Here is a 21,455-nt window from a genome sequence, read left to right as displayed (position 1 = left end):
AAATTCAAATACGTACATAAGCTTTTGTACTATAAAAAATTAGGCATAAGCCTTATTCATCCTTGCATCACTGGAGTTGCGCCTACGTGCCCAAAATATGGCAGATCGTGCTTACTAGATGCCATCGACCGACCAATTACTCTTCCCCTGGATTCACACAATCAATAATAATGAAATATTTCAAGCGCATGTGCTTCCCATGCTATGGACGATGAAACTTTGGCTGTGATACCACTGCGCAGGGAAACGCTCGCGAAACTTGCAAATCCTCAAAAAACACAACACCACTCTTCGAAAATACGCACAAACTCTCAAAACTCACAAACGGAAGAGATAGAACAAGCGTGCTAGGTACAATCTACTCCCATAGGAGTGGTGCTTTCCTTCCACCTCCTATGTGTTTATGTATATTCCTCCAAAAAGCTTCCGAGAAAAAATCTAAAAAAGCCTCTGTGCTTTCCTCCATGCACTCTTTTACAAAAAGCCCATCCATATTCTAGAATAGCTGGCTTTTTCTTTCAAACTTTAGTTTATTCACTTAGCCAAGCCACTAATATTCCAAAATTCAAATATGTACATAAGCTTTTCTAATATCAAAAACTAGGCATAAGCCTTATTCATCCCTGCATCACTGGAGCTGCACCTACGTGGCCAAAATATGGTGGATCGTGCTTGCCATATGCCATCGCCCGATCAAATACTCTTCCCCTGGATTCACACAATCAATAGTAATGAAATATTTCAAGCATAAGATAACCTTGGAATTAATCACCACAATCAATCAACCTTTCACTATGATAGCAACACGAAAGACGCAAGGTGCATGTGCTTCACGTGCTATGGATGATGAAACCTTGGCTCTGATACCACTACCTTGGAAAACGCTCGGGAAACCTGCAAATCCTTGAAAAACACAGCAACACTCTTCAAAAGCATGCACAAACTCTCAAAAGAGACAAAACAAGCGTGCTGGGTACAATCTCCCCCCATAGGAGTGGTGCTCTCCTTCCACCTCCCATGTATTTATGTATATTCCTCCAAAAAGATTGCAAGCAAAATCCATACAAAAGCCTCTGTGCTTTCCTCCATGCACTCTTTTACAAAGAGCCCATCCACACAATCAATAGTATGAGCCTTTTTCCAAAAATAAAAATATTCCAAAATTCAAATATGTACATAAGCTTTTGTAATATAAAAAATTAGGCATAAGCCTTATTCATTCCTGCATCATTGGATACCACTGATGCCACTGTGATAAGACCTTGGCCCTGATACCACTGCGATAAGACCTTGGCTCTGATACCACTGCAATGGATAAGACCTTGGCTCCGATACCACTGCGATGAGAAACGTCTGCAAATCTTTGAAAAAAACAGCAACACTCTTTGAAAATACGCATAAACTCTCAAAACTCACAAACGTAAGAGATAGAACAAGCGTGCTAGGTACAATCTCCTCCCATAGGAGTGGTTCTCTCCTTCCACCACCTATGTATTTAGGTATATTCCTCCAAAAAGCCTCTGTGCTTTCCTCCATGCAACCTTTTACAAAAAGCCCATCCACCTTTTAGAACTTTTTTGTTTGTAACTTTAGTTTTTTCACTTAGCCGAGCTACTAATATTCCAAAATTCAAATCTGTACATAAGCTTTCATAATATCAAAAACTAGGCATAAGCCTTATTCATCCCCGCATCACTTGAGCTGTGCCTACGTAGCCAAAATATGGCAGATCGTGCTTGCCAGATGCCATCGTCCGATCAATTACTCTTCCCCTAGATTCACACAATCAATAGTAATGAAATAATTCAAACATAAGATAACCTTGGAATTAATCACCACAATCAATCAACCTTTCAGTATGATAGCAATGCGAAAGACGCGAGGTGCGGAGTGGTGCTCTCCTTCCACCTCCTATGTATTTATGTATATTCCTCCAAAAAGCTTCCGAGCAAAAATCATACAAAAGCCTCTGTGCTTTCCTCCATGCACTTTTTTACAGATAGAAAAAGCATGCTGGGTACAATCTCCCCCCATAGGAGTGGTGCTCTCCTTCCACCTCCCATGTATTTATGTATATTCCTCCAAAAAGATTCGAAGCAAAAATCATACAAAAGCCTCTGTGCTTTCCTCCATGCACTCTTTTACAAAGAGCCCATCCACACAATCAATAGTAATAAGCCTTTTTCCAAAAATAAATCTTCCCATGCTATCAACGACAAAACCTTGGCTCTGATACCACTGCGATGAGAAACCTATAACCCACCAATATTCCAAAATTCAAATATGTACATAAGCTTTTGTAATATAAAAAATTAGGCATAAGCCTTATTCATCCACGCATCACTGGAGCTGTGCCTATGCGCCCAACATATAGTGGATCGTGCTTGTAGATGCCATCGTCCGATCAATTACTCTTTCCTTGGATTCACACAATTAATAGTAATGAAATATTTCAAGCATAAGATAACCTTGTAATTAATCACCACAATCACTCAACCTTTCAGGATGATAGCAACGCAAAAGATGCGAGGTGTGTGTGCTTCCCATGCTATGGATGATGAAACCTTGGCTCTGATACCACCGTGATGGGCAATGCTCGTGAAAGCTGCAAATCCTTGAAAAACACACCAACCACGCACAAAGTCCGCAAACTTACAAACGGAAGAGATAAAACAAGCGTGCTAGGTACAATCTCCCCCAATAGGAGTGGTGCTCTCCTTTCACCTCCTATGCATTTACGTATATTCCTCCAAAAAACCTCTGTGCTTTCCTCCATGCACCTTGTTACAAAAAGCCCATCCACCTTCTAGAATAGCTGGCTTTTTCTAAAAATAAAGCTTTTTCTAACTTTAGTTTATTCACTTAGCCAAGCCACCAATATTCCGCAATTCAAATATGTACATAAGCTTTTGTAATATAAAAAATTAGGCATAAGCCTTATTCATCCTTGGATCACTGGAGCTGAGCCTACGCACCCAAAATATGGCGAATCGTGCTTGCCAGATGCCATCGTCCGATTAATTACTCTTCCCCTAGATTCACACAATCAGTAGTAATGACATATTTTAAGCATAAGATAGCCTTGGAATTCATCACCACAATTAATCACCTTTCAGTATGATAGCAACGTGAAAGACGTGAGGTGCATGTGCTTCCCGTGCTATGGACAAAGAGACCTTAGCTCTGATACCACTCCGATGGGAAACGCTCAAAAACATGCAAATCCTTAAAAAACACAGCAACACTCTTCGAAAATACGCACAAACTCTCAAAATTCACAAACAAAAGAGATAGAACAAGCATTCTAGGTACAATCTCCTCCCATAGGAGTGGTGCTCTCCTTCCACCTCCTATGTATTTAGGTATATTCCTCCAAAAAGCTTCTGAGAAAAAATAATAAAAAAGCCTCTGTGCTTTCCTCCATGCACCCTTTTATAAAAAGCCCATCCACCTTCTAGAATAGCCAAGCCTTTTTCTTTCTAACTTTAGTTTATTCACTTAGCCAAGCCACTAATATTCCAAAATTCAAATCTGTCCATAAGCCTTCATAATATCAAAAACTAGGAATAAGCCTTATTCATCCTCGCATCACTGGAGCTGCGCCTATGTAGCCCAAATATGGTAGATCGTGGTGCTAGATGCCATCGTCCGATCAAATACTCTTCCCCTGGATTCACACAATCAATAGTAATGAAATATTTCAAGCATAGGATAACCTTAAAATTAATCACCACAATCAATCAACCTTTCAGTATGATAGCAACGCGAAAGATGCGACGTGCGGAGTGGTGGTCTCCTTCCACCTCCTATGTATATATGTATATTCCTCCAAAAAGCTTCTGAGCAAAAATCATACAAAAGCCTCTGTGCTTTCCTCCATGCACTCTTTTACAAAAAGCCCATCCACCTTCTAGAATAGCTGGCTTTTTCAAAAAATAAAGCTTTTTCTAACATTAGTTTATTCACTTAGCCAAGCCACTAATATTCCAAAATCCAAAGATGTACATAAGCTTTTGTAATATCAAAAATTAGGCATAAGCTTTATTCATTCTCGCATCACTAGAGCTGTGCCTACGTGCCCAAAATATGGCGGACCGTGCTTGCCAGATGCCAACGCTTGATCAATTACTCTTTCCTTGGATTCACACAATCAATAGTAATGAAATATTTCAAGCATAATATAACCTTGGAATTAATCACCACAATCAATTAACCTTTTAGTATGATAGCAACGTGAAAGATGCGAGGTGCGTGTGCTTCTCGTGCTATGGACAACTAGACCTTGGCTCTGATACCACTGCAATGGGAAACGCCCGCGAAACATGCAAATCCTTGAAAAACACAGCAACACTCTTCCAAAATATGCACAAACTCTCAGAACTCACAAACGGAAGAGATAGAACAAGCGTGTTAGGTACAATCTCCCCCCCTAGAAGTGGTGCTCTCCTTCCACCTCCTATGTGTTTATGTATATTCCTCCAAAAAGCTTCCGAGCAAAAATCATACAAAAGCCTTTGTGCTTTCCTCCATGCACCATTTTACAAAAAGCCCATCCATCTTCTAGAATAGCTGGCTTTTTCTAAAAATAAAGCTTTTTCTAAGTTCAGTTTATTCACTTAGCCAAGCTACTAATATTCCAAAATTCAAATATGTACATAAGCTTTTGTAATATAAAAAATTAGGCATAAGCCTTATTCCTCCCCGCATCACTGGAGCTACACCTACATGCCCAAAATATGGCAGATCGTGCTTACTAGATGCCATCGACCGATCAATCACTCTTCCCTTGGATTTGCACAATCAATAGTAATGAAATATTTCAAGCGCATGTGCTTCTCGTGCTATGGACGATGAAACTTTGGCTGTGATACCACTGTGAGGGGAACGCTCACGAAACCTACAAATCCTTGAAAAACACAGCAAGACTCTTCGAAAATACGTACAAACTCTCAAAATTCACAAACGTAAGAGACAGAACAAGTGTGCTGGGTACAATCTCCCTCTATAGGAGTGGTGCTCTCCTTCCACCTCCTATGTATTTATGTATACTCCTCCGAAAAGCTTCCGAGCAAAAATCATACAAAAGCCTCTGTGCTTTCCTCCATGCACCTTTTTACAAAAAGCCCATCCACTTTTTAGAATAGTAGGCTTTTTCTAAAAATAAAGCTTTTTTTAAATTTAGTTTATTCACTTAGCCAACCCACCAATATTCCAAAATTCAAATACGTACATAAGCTTTTGTACTATAAATTTGGCATAAGCCTTATTCATCCTCACATCACTGGAGTTGCGCCTACGTGCCCAAAATATGGCAGATAGTGCTTACTAGATGCCATCGACCGATCAATTACTCTTCCCCTGGATTCAAACAATCAATAGTAATGAAATATTTTAAGCGCATGTGCTTCCCATGCTATGGACGATGAAACTTTGGCTGTGATACCACTGCACTGGGAAACGCTCGCGAAACTTGCAAATCCTTGAAAAACATAGCAACACTCTTCGAAAATACACACAAACTCTCAAAACTCACAAACGAAAGAGATAGAACAAGCGTGCTGGGTACAATCTCCCCCTATAGGAGTGGTGCTCTCCTTCCACCTCCTATGTATTTATGTATATAATCCTCCAAAAAACTTCCAAGCAAAAATCATACAAAAGCCTCTGTGCTTTCCTCCATGCACCCTTTTACGAAAAGCCCATTTACCTTCTAGAATAGCAGGCTTTTTATAAAAATAAAGCCTTTTTTTTATTTTGTATATTCACTTAGCCAACCCACCAATATTCCAAAATTCAAATATGTACATAAGTTTTTGTAATATAAAAAATTAGGCATAAGCCTTATTCATCCCCACATCACTGGAGCTGCGCCTATGCCCCTAAAATACAGCGGATCGTGCTTGTAGATGCCATCGTCCAATCAATTACTCTTCCCTTAGATTCACACAAATAATAGTAATGAAATATTTCAAGTATAAGATAACCTTGCAATTAATCACCATTATCGCTCAACCTTTGAGTATGATAGCAACGCAAAAGACACGAGGTGCGTGTGCTTCCTATGCTATGGATGATGAAACCTTGGCTCTGATAACACTGCGATGGGAAACGCTCGTGAAACTTACAAATCCTTGAAAAACATAGCAACACTCTTCGAAAATACACACAAAGTCCCAAAACTTACAAACGGAAGAGACAAAACAAGCATACTGGGTACAATCTCCCCCAATAGGAGTGGTGTTCTCCTTCCACCTCCTATGTATTTATGTATATTCCTCCAAAAAGATTCCAAGCAAAAATCATACAAAAGCCTCTATGCTTTCCTCCATGTAGTACTCTTTTACAAAAAGCCCATCCACCTTCTAGAATAGCTGGCTTTTTCTAAAAATAAATCTTTTTCTAACTTTAGTTTATTCACTTAGCCAAGCCACTAATATTCCAAAATATGTACATAAGCTTTTGTAATATTAAAAAATAGGCATAAGCCTTATTCATCCGTGCATCAACTGGAGCTGTGCCTACGCACCCAAAATATGGCAGATTGTTCTTGCCAGATGCCATCGCCTAATCAATTACTCTTCCCCTGGATTCACACAATCAGTAGTAATGACATATTTCAAGCATAAGATAACCTTCGAATTCATGACCACAATCAATCAACCTTTTAGTATGATAGCAACGTGAAAGACATGAGGTGCATGTGCTTCTCGTGCTATGGATGATGAGACCTTGGCTCTGATACCACTGCGATGGGAAACGCTCGTGAAACATGCAAATCCAAAATTCAAATATGTACATAAGCTTTCGTAATATCAAAAACTAGGCATAAGCCTTATTCATCCCTGCATCACTGGAGCTGCACCTACGTGGCTAAAATATGGTGAATCGTGCTTGCCAGATGCCATCGCCCGATCAAATACTCTTCCCCTGGATTCACACAATCGATAGTAATGAAATATTTCAAGCATAAGATAACCTTGGAATTAATCACCACAATCAATCAACCTTTCAGTATGATAGCAACGCGAAAGACGCAAGGTGCATGTGCTTCACGTGCTATGGATGATGAAACCTTGGCTCTGATACCACTACATTGGGAAACCCTCGGGAAACCTGCAAATCCTTGAAAAACACAGCAACACTCTTCGAAAGTACGCACAAACTCTCAAAAGAGATAGAACAAGCATGCTGGGTACAATCTCCCCCCATAGGAGTGGTGCTCTCCTTCCACCTCCCATGTATTTATGTATATTCCTCCAAAAAGATTCCAAGCAAAAATCATACAAAAGCCTCTGTGCTTTCCTCCATGCACTCTTTTACAAAGAGCCCATCCACACAATCAATAGTATGAGCCTTTTACCAAAAATAAAGCTTCTGCGATGAGAAACCTGCAACCCACCAATATTCCAAAATTCAAATATGTACATAAGCTTTTGTAATATAAAAAATTAGGCATAAGCCTTATTCATTCCTGCATCATTGGATACCACTGATGCCACTGCGATAAGACCTTGGCCCTGATACCACTGCGATAAGACCTTGGCTCCGATTCCACTGCGATGGGAAACGCTCACAAAACATGCAAATCCTTGAAAAACACAGCAACACTCTTCGAAAATAAGCACAAACTCTCAAAACTCACAAATGTAAGAGATAGAACAAGCGTGCTAGCTACAATCTCCTCCCATAGGAGTGGTTCTCTCCTTCCACCTCCAATGTATTTAGGTATATTCCTCCAAAAAGCCTCTGTGCTTTCCTCCATGCATCCTTTTACAAAAAGCCCATCCACCTTCTAGAACTTTTTTCTTTCTAACTTTAGTTTATTCACTTAGCCGAGCTACTAATATTCCAAAATTCAAATCTGTACATAAGCTTTCGTAATATCAAAAACTAGGCATAAGCCTTATTCATCCCCGCATCACTGGAGCTGTGCCTACGTAGCCAAAATATGGCAGATCGTGCTTGACAGATGCCATGGTCCGATCAATTACTCTTCCCCTGGATTCACACAATCAATAGTAATGAAATATTTCAAGCATAAGATAACCATAGAATTAATCACCACAATCAATCACCCTTTCAGTATGATAGCAACGCGAAAGACGCGAGGTGTGGAGTGGTGCTCTCCTTCCACCTCCTATGTATTTATGTATATTCCTCCAAAAAGCTTCCGAGCAAAAATCATACAAAAGCCTCTGTGCTTTCCTCCATGCACTTTTTTACAAAAAGCCGATCCACCTGCTAGAATAGCTGGCTTTTTCCAAAAATAAAGCTTTTTCTAACTTTAGTTTATTTACTTAGCCAAGCTACTAATATTCCAAAATTCAAATCTGTACATAAGCTTTTGTAATATCAAAAATTAGGCATAAGCCTTATTCATCCCCGCATCACTGGAGCTGCGCCTTCGTGCCCAAAATATGGCAGATCATGCTTGCTAGATGCCATCGCCCGCTCAATTACTCTTCCCTTGGATTCACACAATCATTAGTAATATAATATTTCAAGTATAAGATAACCTTGGAATCAATCACCACAATCAATCAACCTTTCAGTATGATAGCAACTCTCGAAAGACGTGAGATGCGTGTGCTTCCTGTGTTATGGACGACAACTTCTTGGCTCTGATACCACTACATTGGGAAACGCTCGCGGAACTTGCAAATCCTTGAAAAACACAGCAACACTCTTCGAAAATATGCACAAACTCTCAAAAGAGACAGAAAAAGCATGCTGGGTACAATCTCCCCTCATAGGAGTGGTGCTCTCCTTCCACCTCCCATGTATTTATGTATATTCCTCCAAAAAGATTCCAAGCAAAAATCATACAAAAGCCTCTGTGCTTTCCTCCATGCACTCTTTTACAAAGAGCCCATCCACACAATCAATAGTAATGAGCCTTTTTCCAAAAATAAATCTTCCCATGCTATGGACGACGAAACCTTGGCTCTGATACCACTGCGATGAGAAACTTTCAACCCACCAATATTCCAAAATTCAAATATGTACATAAGCTTTTGTAATATAAAGAATTAGGCATAAACCTTATTCATCCCCGCATCACTGGAGCTGTGCCTATGCGCCCAACATATAGCGGATCGTGCTTGTAGATGCCATCGTCCGATCAATTACTCTTCCCTTGGATTCACACAATTAATAGTAATAAAATATTTCAAGCATAAGATAACCTTGTAATTAATCACCACAATCACTCAACCTTTCAGTATGATGGCAATGCAAAAGATGCGAGGTGCGTGTGCTTCCCATGCTCTGGATGATGAAACCTTGGCTCTGATACCACCGTGATGGGCAATGCTTGTGAAACTTGCAAATCCTTGAAAAACACACCAACCCTCTTTGAAAATACACACAAAGTCCGAAAACTTACAAACAGAAGAGATAAAACAAGCATGGTAGATACAATCTCCCCCAATAGGAGTGGTGCTCTCCTTTCACCTCCTATGCATTTACATATATTCCTCCAAAAAACTTCCGAGCCAAAATCGTACAAAAGCCTCTGTGGTTTCCTCCATGCACCTTGTTACGAAAAGCCCATCTCTCTTCTAGAATAGCTGGCTTTTTCTAAAAATAAAGCATTTTCTAACTTTAGTTTATTCAGTTAGCCAAGCCACCAATATTCCGCAATTTAAATATGTACATAAGCTTTTGTAATATTAAAAATTAGGCATAAGCCTTATTCATCCCTGCATCACTGGAGCTGTGCCTATGCACCCAAAATATGGTGGATCGTGCTTGCCAGATGCCATTGTCCGATCAATTACTCTTCCCTTAGATTCACACAATCAGTAGTAATGACATATTTCAAGCATAAGATAGCCTTGGAATTCATCACCACAATAAATAACCTTTCAGTATGATAGCAACGTGAAAGACGTGAGGTGCATGTGCTTCCCATACTACAGATGAAGAAACCTTAGCTCTGATACCACTGTGATGGGAAACACTCAAAAACATGCAAATCCTTAAAAAACACAGCAACACTCTTCGAAAATACGCACAAATTCTCAAAACTCACAAACGAAAGAGATAGAACAAGCGTTCTAGGTACAATCTCCTCCCATAGGAGTGGTGCTCTCCTTCCACCTCCTATGTATTTAGGTATATTCCTCCAAAAAGCTTCCGAGAAAAAATAATAAAAAAGCCTCTGTGCTTTCCTCCATGCACCCTTTTACAAAAAGCCCATCCACCTTCTAGAATAGCCAAGCCTTTTTCTTTCTAACTTTAGTTTATTCACTTAACCAAGCCACTAATATTCCAAAATTCAAATCTGTCCATAAGCCTTCATAATATCAAAAACTAGGAATAAGCCTTATTCATCCTCGCATCACTGGAGCTGCGCCTATGCAGCCAAAATATGGTAGATCGTGCTTGCTAAATGCCATCGTCCCATCAATTACTCTTCCCCTGGATTCATACAATCAATAGTAATGAAATATTTCAAGCATAGGATAACCTTGGAATTAATCACCATAATCAATCAAGCTTTCAGTATGATAGCAACGTGAAAGATGCGACGTGCGGAGTGGTGGTCTCCTTCCACCTCCTATGTATTTATGTATATTCCTCCAAAAAGCTTCTGAGCAAAAATCATACAAAAGCCTCTGTGCTTTCCTCCATGCACTCTTTTACAAAAAGCCCATCCACCTTCTAGAATAGCTGGCTTTTTCCAAAAATAAAGCTTTTTCTAACTTTAGTTTATTTATTTAGCCAAGCTACTAATATTCCCAAATTCAAATATGTACATAAGATTTTGTAATATCAAGAATTAGCCATAAGCCTTATTTATCCCCGCATCACTGGAGCTGTGCTCCTACGTGCCCAAAATATGGCGGATCATGCTTGCCAGATGCCATCGCCCGATCAATTACTCTTCCCTTGGATTCACACAATCAATAGTAATGAAATATTTCAAGCATAATATAACCTTGGAATTAATCACCTCAATCAATCAACCTTTCAGTATGATAGCAATGTGAAAGATGCAAAATGCGGAGTGGTGTCTCCTTCCACCTCCTATGTATTTATTTATATTCCTCCAAAAAAGCTTCTGAGCAAAAATCATACAAAAGCCTCTGTGCTTTCCTCCATGCACTCTTTTACAGCCCATCCACCTTCTAGAGTAGCTGGCTTTTTCAAAAAATAAAGCTTTTTCTAACTTTAGTTTATTCACTTAGCTAAGCCATTAATAATCCAAAATTCAAATATGTACATAAGCATTTGTAATATCAAAAATTAAGCATAAGCCTTATTCATCCCTGCATCATTGGAGCTGTGCCTACGCACCCAAAATATGGCCGATCATGCTTGCCAGATGCCATCGCCCAATCAATTACTCTTCCCTTGGATGCACACAATCAATAGTAATGAAATATTTCAAGCATAAGATAACCTTGGAATTAATCACCGCAATCAATCAACCTTTCAGTATGATAGAAACATGAAAGACGTGAGGTGTGTGTGCTTCCCGTGCTATGGACGACAAAACCTTGGCTCTGATACCACTACGTTGAGAAACGCTCGCGAAACCTGCAAATCCTTGAAAACATCCACCTTCTAGAATAGTTGGCTTTTTCTAAGAATTAATCTTTTTCTAACTTTCGTTTATTCACTTAGCCAAGCCACCAATATTCCGCAATTCAAATATGTACATAAGCTTTTGTAATATCAAAAAGGCATAAGCCTTATTCATCCATGCATCACTGGAGCTATGCAAACGCACCCAAAATATGGTGGATCGTGCTTGCCCAATGCCATAGCCCGATCAATTACTCTTTTCTTGGATTCACACAATCAGTAGTAATGACATATTTCAAGCAAAAGAGATAGAACAATGTGCTGGGTACAATCTCCCCCCATAGGAGTGGTGCTCTCCTTCCACCTCCCATGTATTTATGTATATTCCTCCAAAAAGATTCCAAGCAAAAATCATACAAAAGCCTCTGTGCTTTCCTCCATGCACTCTTTTACAAAGAGCCCATCCACACAATCAATAGTAATGAGCCTTTTTCCAAAAATAAAGCTTCTTATGCTATGGACGATGAAACCTTGTCTCTGATACCAGTGTGATCAGAAACCTGTAACCCACCAATATAACAAAATTCAAATATGTACATAAGATTTTGTAATATAAAAAATTAGGCATAAGCCTTCTTCATCCACGCATCACTGGAGCTTTGCCTACGTGCCCAAAATACAGCGGATCGTGCTTGTAGATGCCATCGTCCAATCAATTACTCTTCCCCTTGATTCACACAATTAATAGTAATTAAATATTTCAAGCATAAGATAACCTTGTAATTAATCACCACAATCACTCAACCTTTTAGTATGACAGCAACGCAAAAGATGCGAGGTGTGTGTGCTTCTCGTGCTATGGTTGACGAAACCTTGGCGATGGGCAACGCTCATGAAACCTGGAAATCCTTGGAAAACATAGCAACACTCTTCGAAAATATGCACAAAGTCCCAAAACTTACAAATGGAAGAGACAAAACAAGCGTGCTCCGTACAATCTCCCCCAATAGGAGTGGTGCTCTCCTTCCACCTCCTATGTATTTATGTATATTCCTCCAAAAAGATTCCAAGCAAAAATCATACAAAAGCCTTTGTGATTTCCTCCATGCAGTACTCTTTTAACAAAATCCCATCCACCTTCTAGAATAGCTGGCTTTTTCTAACAATAAATCTTTTTCTAACTTTAGTTTATTCACTTAACCAAGCCACCAATATTTTGCAATTCAAATATGTACATAAGCTTTTGTAATATCAAAAATTAGGCATAACCCTTATTCATCCCTGCATCACTGGAGCTGTGCCTACACACCCAAAATATGGCGGATCGTGCTTGCTAGATGTCATCGCCCGATCAATTACTCTTCCCCTGGATTCATGCAATCAGTAGTAATGACATATTTCAAGCATAAGATAGCCTTGGAATTCATCACCACAATTAATTACCTTTCAGTATGATAGCAACGTGAAAGGCGTGAGGTGTGTGTGCTTCCCCTGCTATGGAAGAAGAGACCTTGGCTCTGATACCATTGCGATGGGAAAAGCTCATGAAACATGCAAATCGTTGAAAAACACACCAACACTCTTCCAAAATACCCACAAACTCTCAAAACTCACAAATCGAAGAGTAAGAACAAGCGTGCTAGGTACAATGTCCTCCTATAGGAGTGGTGCTCTCGTTCCACCTCCTATGTATTTATATATATTCCTCCAAAAAGCTTCCGAGAAAAAATCATACAAAAGCCTCTTTGCTTTCCTCCATGCACCCTTTTACAAAAAGCCCATCCACCTTCTAGAATAGCTGGCTTTTTCTTTCTAACTTTAGTTTATTCACATAGCCAAGCCACTAATATTCCAAATTTCAAATATGTACATAAGCTTTCGTAATATCAAAAACTAGGCATAAGCCTTATTCATCCCCGCATCACTGGATCTGCACCTACGTGGCCAAAATATGGCAGATCATGCTTGCCAGATGCCATCGCCCGATCAAATACTCTTCCCCTAGATTCACACAATCAATAGTAATGAAATATTTCAAGCATAAGATAACCTTGGAATTAATCATCACAATCAATCAACCTTTCAATATGATAGCAACGTGAAAGACGCGAGGTGCGGTGCTCTCCTTCCACCTCCTATGTATTTATGTATATTCCTCCAAAAAGCTTTTGAGCAAATATCATACAAAAGCCTCTGTGCTTTCCTCCATGCACTCTTTTACAAAAAGCCCATCCACCTTTTAGAATAGCTGGCTTTTTGCAAAAATAAAGCTTTTTCTAACTTTAGTTTATTCACTTAGCCAAGCTACTAATATTCCAAAATTCAAATATGTACATAAGCTTTTGTAATATCAAAAATTAGGCATAAGCCTTATTCATCCCTACATCATTGGAGCTGTGCCTACGCACCCAAAATATGGCAGATCATGCTTGCCAGATGCCATCGCCCGATCAAGTACTCTCTCCTTGGATTCACACAATCAATAGTAATGAAATATTTCAAGCATAAGATAACCTTGGAATTAATCACCACAATCAATCAACCTTTTAGTATGATAGCAACACGAAAGACGTGAGGTGCGTGTGCTTCCCGTGCTATGGATGACGAAATCTTGGCTCTGATACCACTATGTTGGGAAACGCTCGCGAGACCTGCAAATCCTTGAAAAACACAGTAACACTCTTCAAAAATACGCACAAACTCTCAAGAGAGACAGAACAAGCGTGTTGGGTACAATCTCCCCCCATAGGAGTGGTGCTCTCCTTCCACCTCCCATGTATTTATGTATATTTCTCCAAAAAGATTCCAAGCAAAAATCATACAAAAGCCTCTATGCTTTCCTCCATGCACTCTTTTACCAAGAGCCCATCCACACAATCAATAGTAATGAGCCTTTTTCCAAAAATAAAGCTTCTCATGCTATGGATGGACGACGAAAACTTGGCTCTGATACCACTGCGATGAGAAACCTGCAACCCACCAATATTCCAAAATTCAAATATGGACATAAGCTTTTGTAATATAAAAAATTAGGCATAAGCCTTATTCATCCTTGCATCAGTAGAGCTTCGCCTACGTGCCCAAAATACAACGGATCGTGTTTGTGGATGCCATCGTCCAATCAATTACTCTTCCCCTAGATTCACACAATTAATAGTAATGAAATATTTCAAGCATAAGATAACCTTGTAATTAATCACCATATTAACTCAACCTTTCAGTATGATAGCAATGCAAAAGACGCGAGGTGCATGTGCTTCCCGTGCTATGGATGACAAAACCTTGGCTCTGATACCACTGCGATGGGCAATGCTTATGAAACCTGCGAATGCTTGAAAAACACAGCAACACTCTTTGAAAATATGCATAAAGTCCCAGAACTTACAAACAGAGGAAACAGAACAAGCATGCTAGGTACAATCTCCCCCAATAGGAGTGGTGCTCTCCTTCCACCTCCTATGTATTTATATATATTCCTCCAAAAATTAGGAGTGGTGCTCTCCTTCCACCTCTGTATTTACGTATATTCCTCCAAAAAGCTTTGGAGCAAAAATCATACAAAAGCCTCTGTGCTTTCCTCCATGCACCCTGTTTTAAAAAGCCCATCCACCTTCTAGAATAGTTTGCTTTTTCTAAAAATAAAGCTTTTTCTAAGTTCAGTTTATTCACTTAGCCAAGCTACATGTACATAAGCTTTTGTAATATAAAAAATTAGGCGTAAGCCTTATTCCTCTCCGCATCACTGGAGCTGCACCTACGTGCCCAAAATATGGCAGATCGTGCTTACTAGATGCCATCGACCGATCAATCACTCTTCCCTTGGATTTGCACAATCAATAGTAATGAAATATTTCAAGCGCATGTGCTTCCCGTGCTATGGATGATGAAACTTTGGCTGTGATACCACTGTGAGGGCACAACAACACAAAGCAACTATAGACGCGCTTGGTAGATGCACCAAATAGCGGGCGCGTCTATAGGTGTTACTTTAGTAGAGGAATTACGAGCGCATCTAAATGCACATCTATAAGCTCGTCTATTTGCACGTAAATTACCGCGTCTACGTGTGCGTCTAACCTGAGAAAATACGGGCCTGTCTAACATTGCGTTTATTAGCGCGTCTTTGCGAGTGTATTAGCGTGTTTATTTGCACGTTTACACTGAGAATCAGACGTGCATTTAGATGCGTAGATAGACGCAAACCAGAGAATACAGAAAGTGAGATTTTGGTGTACATCATTGCTTTCCAAACATTGCCCATGATTACCAAAGCACATAATTTTTTGAAAGCCCACATATACAAGAATTAAGTGAGATGAGGAGAATGAGACAATATGTAAAATAGTTTTGCCAATATCAATTATGGGGCTACGGTTCAATCTCATCCTCAATGAGATCAACCCTTGCCAAACTATCTACTTCAAAATCCAAACAAGTGTAATCCTGCGTGCACGATACATGTTTCCTCGACATCGATCACACATACATTTGATTTTTTGTTCCAACCACATTTCGCGATGGTGGATACGGAGGGATTCATCCTCACTAGAGCTACTTGTTGAAGATGAAGACATCCTACAAACAAACAACCCACCAAATTTACTCTTCTTCAAATATTTAATTTAAACTCTATGGTACGTCTATAGTCGCATCTAAAAGCACGTCTAAAATTGCATCTAATGACGCGTCTAAACGTGCATCTGCTCTGTGAATCTATTTGGAAGGACTTATATAACCTTTTAGGGCACCCTCCTACTCCTGCGGAGTTATACGGGTATATGACGGGTACTCTAAACACTCGCCAGGAGTCGGCACTACAGACTCCAAGCCACTCCACACCGCCTGAGATCACCTCAGCGGAGTTAGCACAACCGTCTTATGCCCCTTCTTATGCCCCTTCCCCCGTACCATCTTATGCCCCTTCCCCCATGCCATCTTATGTCCCTTCTGTCATCCCGTCTTATGCCCCTTCCCCCATGCCGTCAAGAGGTCCTTCTATCTCGACGAGCCGTCGATGTACTCCTGTGCCGTCGAGACTCAGTTCTTCAACTACGAGTGGTCAGCGTAGTCCCGTGCAGTCCCCAGCTACGAGTGGCTAGCGTACGAGCTCGACACGACAGGGTAGTAGGCATAGTAGCAGGGAGAGCGGTGGGGGATGCATGGCACAGTGCTTTGGGCATGTGGCGGTGGGGAGGATGATGATTCAGATGATTTAGACGTGCCTCTGGGTGATGGTACGATTTATTATGACATCACTCAGACAGGAGGCATCTTGATGGGTGTGCGGGGGAAGGACATCATGGCCTTCATGCGCTCTATAATTGCTAACAATTACAGAGATTGCTTTATCCACTACAAAGACCACCCAAAGAGGTTGGCTGATGAGACCCTCGCTACGGTTCGCTCTAGGTATCCTAACCCCCCCAATCGCCAGTTCACAGATAAATGGGGGAAGTCAAAGATTGTTACGATACTTAGCAATAAAAGATCTTTGCTTAAGAGGCAGGCACTAGTGGAGCTTGCCAGGCTTGAGGCAGGTCAACCACCAAGGGGCCCACCCCACACCGCTCACAAGCGTGAGTGGAAGAAGGCAATGAAGTCAGCGAGGGAGGACCCCAATCTGCAGCACGTGGAGGCACGGAGGATCTAGATGGAGGAATATGGAAGCACGCATTTTGGAGCAGGGGGTGTTGAATCATGGGAGGCCCAGTTTGTAAGCATCGATCTCAAATTATATTGCTTATGTAGTTTATTAGGAGGTTGTTTCTTTGTACTAATACCTCCGCAAAGTGTGTCACGTTCATGCAGCTTGAGATCGTGGGCAGATACCCTACTCCTATGGAGATAGCCTACCACTGCCACCATCGCAGAGGAGATACATGGAGGCACTTCTATGATGACGGGTTGATTACTGAGGAGCAGTATACCCGAGCTACTGGAGCGGCCCCCAAGGTATTTGAAAGTAATTAAATAATGCCAAAATTATAAGTAAAGATTTAATTTTTCATACATTGATACATGTTGTCCCTTGTTTACAGGCCCATGCACAAGACGATGAGGAAGAGGAGGAAGGAGGCACAGAAGGGAGCGTAAAAGAGAGCGTGGAAGGGAGTGAGGACCTAGAAAACATAGATTAGTCGTACAAGTAGTGCTAGCTACTCTTTTTTGTACTTAAAGCCACTGGCTTGGCTTTGTGCCTCTTGTATATACACTCCTCTTATTTTTTGTACTTAAAGCCACATGACATGGCTTAGCTTCGTGCTATATGTATATACAAGCACTTTTTGAGCTTTCAATTTTATTGCATTTTGGAGTTGTAATGTTTTATTTGGAATTGTAATTAAAATGCGATTGGCTGTAAGAATTGAATTACACAATGTGGATATGGGATTCTTGTAACTATATAGCATACACAACATACACAGTATTCTATAAATCTTTAAAAAAAAAAAAAAGCTCGTCTATCAGTGCGTTTAAAAACGTGTTTATATACGCGTCTGTCTGTTCAAATTGCATCTATATGTGCATCTATAAATGCTTTTATAAGCGCGTCTATTTATGCATCTAACTACGAGTCTATATGCGCGTGTGTCTGATATATAGACGCGCAATTAGACGCGGGTCTCCAGACGCCAAAATAGACGCGCAAATAGACACGCCCATAAGTTTTTTATTTAGTTCATGAAACACGTCTATGCGTGCGTCTATGGGTACTTTGTCTTGTTGTGGGGGAACGCTTGTGAAACCTGCAAATCCTTGAAAAACACAGCAACACTCTTCGAAAATATGCACAAACTCTCAAAATTCACAAACGTAAGAGACAGAACAACTGTACTGGGTACAATCTCCCCCTATAGGAGTGGTGCTCTCCTTCCACCTCCGATGTATTTATGTATACTCCTCCATAAAGCTTCCGAGCAAAAATCATACAAAAGCCTCTAAGCTTTCCTCCATGCACAATTTTACAAAAAGCCCATTCACTTTCTAGAATAGCAAGCTTTTTCTGAAAATAAAGCTTTTTTTTAATTTAGTTTATTCACTTAGCCAACCCACCAATATTCCAAAATTCAAATATGTACATAAGATTTCGTAATATAAAAAACTAGGCATAAGCCTTATTCATCCCTCCATCACTGGAGTTGCACCTACGTGGCCAAAATATGGTGGATCGTGCTTCCCAGATGCCATCGCCCGATCAAATACTCTTCCTCTGGATTCACACAATCAAAAGTAATGAAATATTTCAAGCATACCTTGGAATTAATCACCACAATCAATCAACCTTTCAATATGATAGCAACGCGAAAGACGGGAGGTGCGGAGTGGTGCTCTCCTTCCACCTCCTATGTATTTATGTATATTCCTCCAAAAATGTTCGGAGCAAAAATCATACAAAAGCCTCTGTGCTTTCCTCCATGCACTCTTTTACAAAAAGCCCATCCACCTTCTAGAATAGCTGGCTTTTTTCAAAAATAAAGCTTTTTCTAACTTTAGTTTATTCACTTAGCCAAGCCACTAATATTCCAAAATCCAAATATGTACATAAGCTTTTGTAATATCAAAAATTAGGCATAAGCCTTATTCATCCCCGCATCACTAGAGCTGTGCCTACGCGCCCAAAATATGGCGGACCATGCTTGCCAGATGCGAACACCTGATGAATTACTCTTTCCTTGGATCCACACAATCAATAGTAATGAAATATTTCAAGCATAAGATAACCTTGGAATTAATCACCACAATCAATCAACCTTTCAGTATGATAGCAACGTGAAAGATGCGAGGTGCGTGTGCTTCCTGTGCTATGGACAACCAGACCTTGGCTCTGATACCACTGCAATGGGAAACACCCGCGAAACATGCAAATCCTTGAAAAACACAGCAACACTCTTCCAAAACACGCACAAACTCTCAAAACTCACAAACGGAAGAGATAGAACAAGCATATTAGGTACAATCTCCCCCCATAGAAGTGGTGCTTTCCTTCCACCTCCTATGTGTTTATGTATATTCCTCCAAAAAGCTTCCGAGCAAAAATCATACAAAAGCCTCTGTGCTTTCCTCCATGCACCATTTTACAAAAAGCCCATCCATCTTCTAGAATAGCTGGCTTTTTCTAAAAATAAAGCTTTTTCTAAGTTCAGTTCATTGACTTAGCCAAGCTACTAATATTCCAAAAATTCAAATATGTAAATAAGCTTTTGTAATATAAAAAATTAGGCATAAGCCTTATTCCTCCCCGCATCACTGGAGCTACACCTACGTGCCCAAAATATGGCAGATCGTGCTTACTAGATGGCATCGACCGATCAATCACTCTTCCCTTGGATTTGCACAATCAATAGTAATGAAATATTTGAAGCGCATGTGCTTCCCGTGCTATGGAGGATGAAACTTTGGCTGTGATACCACTGTGACGGGAACGCTCACGAAACCTGCAAATCCTTGAAAAACACAGCAACACTCTTCGAAAATATGCACAAACTCTCAAAATTCACAAACGTAAAAGACAGAACAAGTGTGCTGGGTACAATCTCCCTCTATAGGGGTGGTGCTCTCCTTCCACCTCCTATGTATTTATGTATACTCCTCCGAAAAGCTTTCGAGCAAAAATCATAAAAAAGCCTTTGTGCTTTCCTCCATGCACCTTTTTACAAAAAGCCCATCGACTTTTTAGAATAGCAGGCTTTTTCTAAAAATAAAGCTTTTTTTAAATTTAGTTTATTCACTTAGCCAACCCACCAATATTCCAAAATTCAAATACGTACATAAGCTTTTGTACTATAAATTTGGCATAAGCCTTATTCATCCTCACATCACTGCAGTTGCGCCTACATGCCCAAAATATGGCAGATCGTGCTTACTAGATGCCATCGACCGATCAATTACTCTTCCCCTGGATTCAAACAATCAATAGTAATGAAATATTTTAAGCGCATGTGCTTCCCATGCTATGGATGATGAAACTTTGGCTGTGATACCACTGCACAGGGAAATGCTCGCGAAACTTGCAAATCCTTGAAAAACATAGCAACACTCTTCGAAAATACACACAAACTCTTAAAACTCACAAATGAAAGAGACAGAACAAGCGTGCTGGGTACAATCTCCCCCTATAGGAGTGGTGCTCTCCTTCCACCTCCTATGTATTTATGTATATTCCTCCAAAAAACTTCCACGCAAAAATCATACAAAAGCCTCTGTGCTTTCCTCCATGCACCCTTTTACGAAAAGCCCATTTACCTTCTAGAATAGCAGGCTTTTTATAAAAATAAAGCCTTTTTTTTATTTTGTATATTCACTTAGCCAACCCACCAATATGCCAAAATTCAAATATGTACATAAGTTTTTGTAATATAAAAAATTAGGCATAAGCCTTATTCATCCCCGCATCACTGGAGCTGCGCCTATGCCCCTAAAATACAACGAATCGTGCTTGTAGATGCCATCATCCAATCAATTACTCTTCCCCTAAATTCACACAATTAATAGTAATGAAATATTTCAAGTATAAGATAACCTTGCAATTAATCACCATTATCACTCAACCTTTCAGTATGATAGCAACGCAAAAGACACGAGGTGCGTGTGCTTCCTATGCTATGGATGATGAAACCTTGGCTCTAATAACACTGCGATGGGAAACGCTCGTGAAACTTACAAATCCTTGAAAAACATAGCAATACTCTTCGAAAATACACACAAAGTCCCAAAACTTACAAACGGAAGAGACAAAACAAGCACACTGGGTACAATCTCCCCAAATAGGAGTGGTGTTCTCCTTCCACCTCCTATGTATTTATGTATATTCCTCCAAAAATATTCCAAGCAAAAATCATACAAAAGCCTCTGTGCTTTCCTCCATGCAGTACTCTTTTACAAAAAGCCCATCCACCTTCTAGAATAGCTGGGTTTTTTCTAAA

The sequence above is a fragment of the Dipteris shenzhenensis genome, chromosome 24, assembly GCF_047967505.1.
Source record: "Dipteris shenzhenensis isolate YYH24624 ecotype China chromosome 24, Dip_SZ_1.0, whole genome shotgun sequence".
In the NCBI taxonomy this organism is placed as follows: domain Eukaryota; kingdom Viridiplantae; phylum Streptophyta; class Polypodiopsida; order Gleicheniales; family Dipteridaceae; genus Dipteris; species Dipteris shenzhenensis.
This window is presented reverse-complemented; position numbering follows the sequence as displayed.